Source organism: Mus caroli, chromosome X (assembly GCF_900094665.2).
Source record: "Mus caroli chromosome X, CAROLI_EIJ_v1.1, whole genome shotgun sequence".
In the NCBI taxonomy this organism is placed as follows: Eukaryota; Metazoa; Chordata; class Mammalia; order Rodentia; family Muridae; genus Mus; species Mus caroli.
Genome location: NC_034589.1, coordinates 89,253,151 through 89,264,702, shown reverse-complemented (window position 1 = coordinate 89,264,702; position 11,552 = coordinate 89,253,151). Strand labels below are relative to the sequence as shown.

The following is an 11,552-nucleotide window of genomic DNA, read 5'->3' as shown; positions in this document are numbered from 1 at the left end:
GTGCCTGTCTGTGCCTGTGCCTGTGACTGTGCCTGTGTCTGTGTGGGATTTCAGGACTGACCACTTGATTTTGGATAACCATTTAGAGGTCTCATCCCTGGAGAAAACTAGTCAGCCCTCTATTCATTACCTATAGCTTTTTCTTGACATGTGAGTCCCCAGGAGCTTCCATGCTTGCACAGTGGAATTTAAATGGTGTCATCATTGTTCAAGCCTTTGTGAAGCAGCCATATTGTTGAGATTTCATGAGAGAATATTTCCTGTCATGTCTAGAAGGCATAAGTTGGTAGAAGACTCCTGTTCCTCTGCCTCCTACAGTGTGGCCACCTCCCCCAGGCCGCACGCACACACACACACACACACACACACACACACTCCACAGTGTTCCCCATATCCCAGGTGGAGGGCTCACACATATGTGTTAACTGGAGCTGGACATATCACGGTCGGTCAGTTGTTCTCTGAATTATGATCCTTTGTGACCCTCTGAAATGATCTTCATTTCTTACCAAAACAAGCTTTTTTTAAATGAGGATGTGAGGATAAGCATTTAGAACGCCATCTAATGCATTTAAGTTTAGGAAAGTGGCAGAAGTTCTCATCTAAGAATGATCAATTCACTAGCAAAGAGTGACTGGGTCTACAGAGCCAGGCATGATTGCTTTGCAGTCGAGCAGGCCCTTCCTGAAATTCAGAGACAGCTGTTGGCTATCACGTAAATACAACTGTAGTCGTGGTGCCCTTAGCGATATCTTGCAGTGTTTGTCATTGAACATGGTCACACCACAAGTAAAGTCTGAAGTAGGACAGAAACGCTCTGAAGGCTGGTTTGGTCACCCGTTATCATTAAAAATGGCTGACCCCTAACAATATGAAAAAAATATAAAATGTAAATAAAATACAAACAAATTTTCCTTTTAAAGTATTTTTAAGAAAAAAAAAAAGCAGGGTCTGGGAAGTTTTGATTCTTTTTCCCTCCCATGTTGCCAGTTCATGTTGTGGTTTTGGTGGGGTGGTGAAGAGAGCATGTCATCTGTGGATGGCACTGCACGCTGTGGGCGGGAGAGTCCTGCTTCTCTACTCCAAGGTGACCACGGTTAAATTCTGAGACGGGAAGTGGAGGGTGAATAGGTCACGGTGCGTAAGGTTACTTTTCCTTTTACTGTCTAGTCATCCTCAGTCTTCTGCTTCTTGGTGTCGACATCTTCATCCTCGCCATCCTCAACTATCGGCTTTCCGGTAGGAGCCTCAGCTTCCTCATCTTCATCTCCACCCTCTTCCTCACCGTCACCTTCCTCCTCCTTCTCTTCCTCCCCACCTTCTTCCTCTTCTTCATCTACCTCATTGTCAGCCTCCTGCTCCCCATTTTCCTCATTTTGAGCGTTCCCATTGGCAGGTGCATCTCTTCCATTCTCTGCCTCCTCCACAACTTCCTTCTTCTCCTTCAAGTCCTTGATGGTGATCTCGGAGTTGCTGTCCACTGTCACGTCTGACATGGTGGGGCACGCCGGTGGTCCCATGCAGCGAGTGAAGAATTAGTCGAATTCGAGGACTCTGGCGAGAAAACTTCGGAGAGTCCCCGTGTTGGAAGAGGCAGTGAAGGTGAAGGTGGCTGCAGTGAGCGCAGAGCACGACCAGGGAACAATGCAAAGATGGCTTTTTGGAGCAGCCAGTGTATGTGTGTGTCCACATTTTTCATTATGCATTCATCAGCTGATGTGCATCTAGGCTTGTTTGGGGTTTCTGGCCATTATAGATAGAGCATCAGTGCATGTGGATGAACAAGTATCTTCATAGGAAGATAGAGAGCCCTTTGGGTATATGTCCAAGTGTGGTATAGCTAGATGATAGGATTTTCTTTTACTGTAATTGCATTGAGTTTCTCAATTGCTTTTTATACAATGGCCATTGTTCCCACGCTTCTGCCAGTCCATAAGCACGTGAGGTCTTTCCAATTTTTAGCATTCTTAACCTCTTTCTTCAGAGATTTAAAGTTTTCATTAGAGAATTCTTTCACCTCCTTGGTTGCGTTTATCCCACAACAGTTTCTTTCTTCTGAGGGTAGTGTGAATAGGAATGTGTTCACACTCTCTTTCTCGGTGTGTTTGTTGGTGGTGTGTAGAAAGGCTACTAATTTTTATAAGTTGTTTTAGTATACTGCCATTTTGCTGAACTTGCTGCTCATTTCTCACAGTTTCATGAAGGAGTTATGTGGATCTCTTGTGTATTAACATCAACTCATCTGCAACTATGGATAATTTGACTTCTTGTTCTATTTGTGTCCCTTTAATTTCCTTCTCTTGGTCTTATTACTCCGGCTAGTGCTTCCAGCACTATATTGAAAAGAAGTGGAGACAATGGACAGCCCTATATCATTTTTTATTTTATTGGAACTGTTTCAAGTTTTTATCCTTTAAGGAAAATGTTAGCTGTGAGTTTGTCATGTATAGCCTCTTATGCGGAGATATATTTCCTCCAGTTCTGTTATCACTAGGGCTTTTATAATGAAGGCATGCTAAATTTTGTCAAAGGCTTTTCTTCATCTATTAAGATTATTGTATGTTTTTTCTTTCATTGAATTCATATGATTTAATATACTTATTGACTTACATATATTGAACCATCCCTGCATCTCTGAGATAAAACCTACTTGATCTTGATAGATAATCTTTTAAATGTATCTCTGTATGTGCTTTGCAAATATTTCCTTGAGAAACTTTGAATCTATATTCATAAGTAATAATAAGGAATATTAGCCTTATTAGCCTGTAGTTGGTGTTTGTTTGTTTGTTTATTTGGTGTGGTACAGTGTGTGTGTGTGTGTGTGTGTGTGTGTGTGTGTGTGTTTACATGGTTTGAACTTTAGAGTTATACTGGCTTCAGAGAAGTTTGGAATTATTTCTTCTGTTCTTATTTTTTAATAACAAGAAAAATTTGAAAGTCTGATAGAATTCTGCTGTGAATCCATCTGTTTTTCAGTCAGAAGACTTTTGACTACTTTTTCGATCTATTTGTTATGAGTCTGATTAACTGTTGATTTCTTCTTTGTTGAAGTTCTGTTGTTTGGTATTTTCATTGTATCCTCTAGTCCCTTTCTTATGTGTATGTTTGGGGGGGTACATTCATTGCTCATGTGGTCTTATTCCTCATCCTTATCTTCATGTTCTGATAGTTTATCTTCTACGTGATCTATTCTACTTATAAGGCTTTGCTCAGCCATTTATTCCTTTTGGGTTGATTGTGCTATTTATGTCTTTTCTAAATTCCTCAATCTGTGATGAAATTTATAGCTATTCTTTTAAGTTCTCTGTCCTACCGTTCATCTAGGTAATTCACACTGCAGAAAAATTGTATAGGACTGTTGGATTATTTTTGTGGGGTTCCTACTGCTTGACCTTTCCTCTGTTTTTTGTAATGAGATTTGGGTATGTGGACTCTCATTGTTGGTTGTGTATCTGATATTTCACATATGAGCAGGATGTTAGTAAAGACACAGGTTAGGCTCGCCACTTTGGCTAGGGCTCCTGTTTGGAGACCTGGGTTAGTTATCAGGACTGGGGAGGGTGCAGGCATAATAGGATCAGGCAAACTCAGCAGGCTGGGCTAAAGCACAGGATGTACAGGCCAGACTGAGCCTGGAGAACAGCAATCTGGTGTGAGTAGCCATGCATTGACTATAGCAGGAATTTGCTGAGAGGTGCAAGTAGCTTACCTATGTCTCTGTAACTTGTGGGCAGGGTAAAGGGTCCCCAGTAGCAAGGGTCTATGATCTGGCCAATCCTAAAGAGAGGGAGATAGGCTGGGAGGAGGTCATGATCTCTGACAAGCAGTTACAGACTTATGCTGGAAAGCACAGGTAGATTACCTATGTCTCTATGCCAGGTACAAAAACTAAAAGGTCCCCGATGGAAAAGGAGTCTATGATTTAAAGAATTCCAAAAGAAGTAGGAGGTGCCTGAAGTGCTAGTCACAATCCCTTGCTGGCAGCTGAGGTGTGACTAGAATGGAGGGCCTTCAACTCTGTGTGTGTGTGTGTGCATGTGTGTGCATGTGCATTGAAATATATTTCACAAAAGTTAAGGATACTGCTGTTTATTTTGTTAATCAAATTTCAGTAATGAGTTGCTTTCTTACATCTGTCATTGTTTTCCTAAAGATAAATGAAATTCTTCATTTAAAAAAATGTTAAATATGTCAATCTACTGTAGTCAATTTCTTGATGTTTTAGAAATTAGGGGCTTTTATTTTTGGCACCTCCATTCTTTCACATGATTTCATGGGTCATTGATTTCTGGCCAAATTTCACATCTCACCTCTAAAATTGGCTATTTGTAAAAGAACTACGTGTTTTCCCCCATAAATATTGGTATTTATAAACTAAAATGCATGCAGTCAGTGTAGTATCATTAATTTTAGTCATACTACTTCATATTTTTGTGAGTGTTTTCTCTGAAGTTTTGAATATAATTGAATGGCTCCACCCACATCCTACTGAACATTAGGTAAGCATTTCATTTGTTTATTTATATAGCTATTTGTCCATCAAAATTTTAAGGAAAAATACAGTGAAGCGTCTCATTAGGTAGAAGTACTCGTCATGCAAATTGAACAGCCTGAATTTTGTTCTGGAACCAAACAGTAGAAGCATAGAACTTTTGAACTGCACACATGTGTTGTGACACTGAGGCACCTAAACTCTCTCTCACACATACATCATACATACATGGGAAATAATTATTTAACTGTTTTTTTTTAATTATAGGAAACATTACTGTGTGTCTAGTCTTATGACGGGTACAGGGCATGTGAAGTTAAACTTGACTTGCCCCCTGAACATGAAAAATACTCATAGCAATGTCAAAAATGAATGAACAGTACTATATTGGGCAGAGGCAAATGTGGTGACATGCTATAGGAGCAGAAAAACAGCATCTGGAAATGGATCGGAACATGAGGTGGTACTTGAACGCTTGGAGAAGATATGAAGGTAGAGAAGCTATGAAGAGTAGTCGAATCAGGCAAAAGGAGTAGAGTTTCTTCTTTCTTTTTTCATTTTTTATTAGACATTTTCTTTATTTACATTTCAAATGTTATCTCCTTTCCTAGTTTCCCCTCCGAAAATCCCCTATCCCCTCCCCCTCCACCTGCTCCCCAACCCACCCACTCCCATATACCCTTCCATGCTCTCCTTCAAATTCATGTCCTCTTTTGTCGTTCATTGTTACTGCATGCATATATGTATTTGTATATGTTATTCTAGGTGTCACAAAAGAATGATTCCATGTGGGAAGGAGACTACAATGGAGTAGCCCTCCAATCAAATCAGCAAGTGATTGGTTGCTCCCATAGCCTTCATTAGTGCAGTAGGCACAATTTTCCTGTCAGGTCAATATTGTAGGGTGTAGGATACAGTTCTGGGCAAGGTCATCAATGTTTTTTCTCTCCCTGCATTTCATGTATCATCTTCTAGTACTACAAAAACTAGCTAGCAAGGAGTTTCCTTGTCATTTTGAGGTTGATATTTCAATGCATAGCAGTCAAGGTGTATGATGTGTCAGCAACGGGATCTGACAATTTTGTTACAGTAGAAAACCAAAAACAGTGGCAACAAATAGTGATATGGGTGCCTTCAGAAGAACCTCTGTCACTTATAACTAAAAGAGGGAGATATTCTGTGCCTGGCACTTAGATTTTCATTTAATAACCTATGTCTTCAGGGAGCAGTGTTGCCCATCTATGCAGAATGCCTCTGATAGATTTCCTTTTTAAATTTTTCATATATTTATATGTATCTGTGCCTGTGTGTATATGCCAAGTATGTACTGGTGCTCAAAGAGGCCAGAAGATGTCAGATGCTCTGAAGTGGAGTTGGGAGTGGTTGCGAGCCATACAACATGTATGCTGAGAACTGAACTCAGATGCTCTGGAAAAGCAGCAAGAGCTCCTAACTACCAAGCCATCTTTCCATCCATGCAAACTCTATTATTTTTTTGTATTATGTTTTTCTTTCTTTCTGTCTTTCTTTCTTTCTTCCTTTCTTCTCTACTTATATTAGATATTTTATTTATTTACATTTTAAATGTTATCCCCTTTCCTGGTTTCCCCTCTGAAAACCCCCATCCCCTCCCCATTCCCCCTGCTCACCAACCCACCCACTGCCACCTCCCTTTCCTGGCATTCCCCTACACTGGGGCATTGAGCCTTCTCAGGACCAGGAGCCTCTCTTCCCATTGATGTCGGACAGGCCATCCTCTGCTCCATATATGGCTGGAGCCATGGGCCCCTCCATGTGTACTCTTTGGTTGGTGATTTAGTCCCTGGGAGCTTTGGGGGGTACTGGTTGGTTCATATTGTTGTTCCTCCTAGGGGGCTGCAAACCTCTTCAGCTCCTTGGGTCCTTTCTCTAGCTCCTCTATTGGGGATCCTGTGCTCAGTCCAATGGTTGGCTGCAAGCATCTACCTCTGTATTTTTCAGGCACTTGCAGAGCTTCTCAGGAGACAGCTATACCAGGCTCCTGTCAGCAAGCACTTGTTTGCATCCACAATAGTATCTGGGTTTGGTGACTGTATATGGGATGGATCCCAGGTGGGGCAGTCTCTGGATGGCCTTTCCTTCAGTGTCTGCTCCACACTTTGTCTCTGTAACACCTCCATTAGGTACTTTGTTCCCTCTTCTGTTTGTTTGTTTTGTTTTGTTTTTCAAGACAGGGTTTCTCTGTATAGCCCTGGCTGTCCTGGAACTCACTTTGTAGACCAGGCTGGCCTCAAACTCAGAAATCTGCCTGCCTCTGCCTCCCGAGTGCTGGGATTAAAGGCGTGCGACACCACGCCTGGCTTTGTTCCCTCTTCTAAGAAGGACTGAAGTATCCATATTTTGGTCTTCCTTCTTCTTGAGCTTCATTTGGTCTGTGAATTGTATCTTGGGTATTCTGAGCTTTTGGGCTAATATCCACTTATCAATGAGTGCATACCATGTGTGTTCTTTTGTGATTGGGATATGTCACTCAGGATGATAATTTCTAGTTCCAGCCATTTGCCTAAGAATTTCATGAAGTCATTTTTAATAGTTTTTGTTGTTGTTTGTTTGGTTGGTTTTTATTAATTAATTTTTATGTGAGTGGATGTTTTCTTGCATGTCTGTCTGTGTACCCCATACATGCCTGGTGCCCACATTGGCTAGAAGAGGTCATCAGATCCCCTAGAAGTGGAAATATAGATTATTGTGTGGGTGTTGAAAATTGAATCCAGATCAGGTCTTCTTCTTTTCCAGATGGCCATCTCTCCAGCTCTCTCTAGACCTTTTAAGGAAGACAGAGCTGTCCATTTGGAGATGTGTGTGTGTGTGTGTGTGTGTGTGTGTATACAAATCTATAAGAAGAATGATATTGTACTTATTCAAGGAAATGGGCAGTGTTCAAACAGGAACACCTAAAACTGTCTATAGTATCACCCAGCGTTCAGATGGTATTGCTATAAAGAAGCAAGTTTCTTGCCAAGAAAATGTTCAGATTGAGCATTTTAAGCATTCTAAGAGCCAAGATAGCTTCCTGAACTGGGAAAAGAAGAGGGGGAGAGGGAGATGGGGAGGGGGGAGGGGGAGGGAGAGGGACAAAGAGAAAGATCAACAGAAGCACCACTTACTCCACCCAAAGACACAGACTTGATGTGAGCTAATCAGGAAAGAGCCCCAGCTGCTGGAGCCCATTCCCTGTGAATTCATGGCTTAATGGACAAGAAGAAAAGAGTAGACTAGACTGTAAACAAAGAAGGAGTGGGACCAGCCAAGTCTACTTCCGGGAGCACATTTTCCCTAAAAACCCCAAACTGCTGACTGTGTCTCCCCAGATCACTTTGACCACATCAGGTTGGATCCGAGTTCATCGGGATTGGCGAAGATTATGACGGTACACACAATCGGTGAGTCTTTACCTCTCTGCAGCTTGTCTGAAGCTGCTCTCACCACATCAGGATCCTCACAGCCTTTAGGCTTTGCCAATTCGACCTCTCTCCATCCCCAGGGTCTCTTTCCTGTGCTCTCCTGTATGTCTCCAGTTCAAGGCCCCCACTAAAGCTACTCTGAGAAAGCTCGTAGCACATCACACCCATACCCAGGCCCAACAGGTCCATTCCCTCTGATTTGTCAGCAAGGTCGAGGGTGGGATGACTATCTTCTCTGCAAGTTCTTTTATGTCATTTTTTTTTCTTGTTTGTTTCTGGTTTTGTTTTTTAAGACAAGGTTTCTCTGTGTAGCCCTGGCTGTCCTGTAGACAGGACAGAGAGAGAGATCCACTTGCCTCTGCCTCCTAAGTCCTGGGATTAAAGGCGTGCGCCCCTACCACCTGGCTGAGTTGAGGTAACGAGTTGGGATTAGGACACCAGATCTGAGATTCACCTGCTGGTGATTACACAGGTTCCCTCGGGGCCTGGAGGATGTGTCTCCATACTCAGTGCTCATAGAGGAGTTGCTGAAACGAAGCTGGAATGAACAGGAACTCCAAGGCATCCTTCGAGGAAACCTGCTTCGGGTCTTCCGACAGGTGGAACAGGTATACCAAGATGGGGGTAATAGAGATGTGTAAGCGCCTGAACAGGTGCTCACATACCTAATGAGCTATGGGAGACCTGGGAGAGCTGCTGACCACCAACTGTCATCTCCAGGTACAAGAGAAAAACAAATGGCAAAGTCCCCTGCAAGACATGATTCCGGAGGAGCAGCTGGACAGTGCTTGCCACTCAGTCCTGCAACATCAGAAACAGTATCCAGAAAAGAACCAACCAGAGACTCCGGAATATCATATACTCAAGTTATCACCCAAGTTCTCACACTCAGAATCCTCTCCCCACATAGTCCCAAGCCTCACCATTGTTGTGACCTTTTTAGGCCTTATCGTATGACTTTTAGAGGACACCCAGTCCTCTCCGATATCATTCTGGTACCCTGAAAGTCCCTCCACTTGTGCAGGGGCAAATATTTCCTAGAAGTAAATGCTTTGGACATAGAAACAGATGTGAGTGTCCTTCTCTGAAGTAGAGTAAGTTAACACAGGCTTCCTGCACTGGCGGTTTGTGGAACTAGGCATTTTGGCCACCATTTGCTCAAGGAAGTTGGCAGTGACCTGTCCAACCCAGACAGTTGAGCTCAGCACAAGGTGAAGCCAATGGGGTGGGTCTGGCTTCAGGAAAGTGGTCTTGAATTTTGGGGTTCTTCTTAGTATCTTATCTCTATCCACAAACAGAACCATTGACTACCACCTTACGATCCCTCAAAGAATTCCTTAGATTCCTAAGAAGGGAATGTGACTGGATGGTGAATAAATAACTTTCATTCTTGTTTGGACAAAGCCCAGACTGCCAGGACATATAATAGTCATGGGCCTCCAATGGTTGGACTCCCTTACATGTGGTGATTGCCAGACCCCAGGAAGTTCCTCTCCACCAGGTACAAACTACTTAGGCATCCATTCAATCCTGCTCCTAAGTGGAAATCAATAACAACTGCAATAATCGTAGGTAATATTAAGAGCTAATACTGGGCCGTTGATGTAGCTCAGTTGGTAGAGTGCTTGCCCAGCATGCAGAAAGTCCTGGATTTGATCCCCCCCCCAGCACTACATAAAACCAGTCTTGGAGAGTCCTGCTACCCCAGCGCTTGAGAGGTAGAGTCAGGAAGAATAGGCATTTCAAGGTATAACCAGTCTGAGACACATGGACTCATGACTCCCAAGGGAAAAAAAAAAAAAAGAAGAGCTGGGGAGGTAGCTTGCTCAGTAAGTGGAGTGCTTGCCATACAGGCCTGAAGACCTGAATTCAATCTTCCAAACTCAAAGTTTAAAAAGCCCAAGACCTAGAGATGGCTCAGTGGTTAGGAACACTGGCTGCACCAGGTGGTGGTGGTGTGGAGAATGCAGGCAGAGCAGCTATGGTTCTGTTTACATTGATGGTCAGTGGAGGGCTTTGCTGAAGAGGGCTCAGCCTTCCGAGGCAGCTACCAACTTGTCCTCTCTGTGAGGATGCTCGGGCAGCTTGCTTCTGTGGGGCTACCCTTTGCCACCATGCTTCAATTTCAGGCAAGGAAGTTTTGCACTGGGACAGCCTAGATCTTGATCTGACTCTTCCTGAACTCGCTGTCTCTTGGGAGTCCCGCTGGGCGCTGGCTTCTCTTGCGCAACCTTTGCAGGTGTGGGAAGCTGAGCATCTTCATAGACACGGTAGCCTCCAATCAGGCAATATGTCTCTCCATGCCAGGCTGCCTGGGCTTGCGCATGCCCTTTGTAGAGGACGTGGTAGTATCCGAGAGAAGAAGGAGCTGTGGGAGGCACAGGCACTTCATCTACAGCACACCGTGGTGAGCACGGTGCCTGGCCCGGGTGGCCTGTCGGATGTGTGCCGAGGGAATGGTGTGAGGCCCTTCTCAGCATGGGCCTGACAAAAGCGAAGATAAACTGGGGAGGCTGGACTCCTCGCAGGTCCCTCACACTTCTAGAAAGTAGCCGGGCCCAGTCCTCATCTGTTCCAGTGTTGATTGAGGAGTTGCTGAATAGCGACTGGGATGAACAAGAGCTTTAAGGTGTCTTTCAAGGAAGCCTGCTTAGGGTCTGAAACATCGAGCCAAGTGTTCGTGTCCTCATCCTCCTTTATTGTTGGGATTTGGGTTGGAAGGACTCTAGGCGAGGGAACCTGAAGCTGGAGCCCATAAAACAGCATAACAGAGTTCACCGTGACAGTGAATGTGTTCCTAAGTGAATGGCTGTATTTTTTGTTTGGTTTACGAAGTTTTTTTTTTGGGGGGGGGTTGTTTTTTTGTGCTTGTTGTTGTTGTTGTTTTGCTTTTTATCTTGTTTTGGAGACCAGAGTCTATGTTCAGGCTGGCTTGGAACTCCTGGATTCAAGCGATCCCCCTGCCTCTGCCATCCAAGGACTAGAATTTCAAGCATGTGCCAGTTTTCTGGTTTTCCTTGCTCCATATAAGAACCAGTTTGGCAGCACTTGGGAAACAGAGGCTGTGAGATCTCTATGACTGGGAGGTTTGAGAGTTCTAGGCCAGCCAGGCGTGCAGAGTGGGAGTCTAGTTTTAGAGCTAGTCCATCATCACGGTGGGAAGCAGACAGACATCAAACTCAGGGGTGAAATCAACCAAGTGGAAACAAAAAGAACTATACAAAGAATCCACCAAACCAGCAGCTGGGACTTTGAGAAAATCAACAAGATAGATAAACCCTTAGCCAGACTAACTAGAGGGCACAGAAACAGTATCCAAATTAATAAAATCAGAAATGGAAAGGGAGACATAACAACAGAAACTGTGAAGAAATCCAAAACACCATCAGATCCTTCTACAAAAGGCTATACTCAACACAACTGGAAAACCTGGATGAAATGGACAATTTTCTAGACAGATACCAGCAACCAAAGTTAAATCAGGATCAGATAGATAAACCATCTAAACAGTCCCATTTCCCCTAAAGAAATAGAAGCAGTCGGCCCCCAATGGAGGAGCTAGAGAAATTACCCAAGGAGCTAAAGGGGTCTGCAACCCTATAGTTGGAACAACA

The 11,552-nt window shown here is 43.6% G+C and overlaps 1 long non-coding RNA gene and 1 pseudogene across 1 annotated transcript; one reads left to right on the top strand and one right to left on the bottom strand.

The window, feature by feature from the left end:
* Positions 1 to 1,064: 1,064 nt before the first annotated feature.
* Positions 1,065 to 1,496, bottom strand: LOC110287483 (annotated as a pseudogene).
* A 6,914-nt stretch (positions 1,497 to 8,410) lies between these two features.
* Positions 8,411 to 9,003, top strand: LOC115030084. The gene is made up of 2 exons (XR_003835690.1): positions 8,411 to 8,546; positions 8,659 to 9,003. It is a non-coding gene; the product is annotated as an uncharacterized LOC115030084 (long non-coding RNA).
* Positions 9,004 to 11,552: the final 2,549 nt, after the last annotated feature.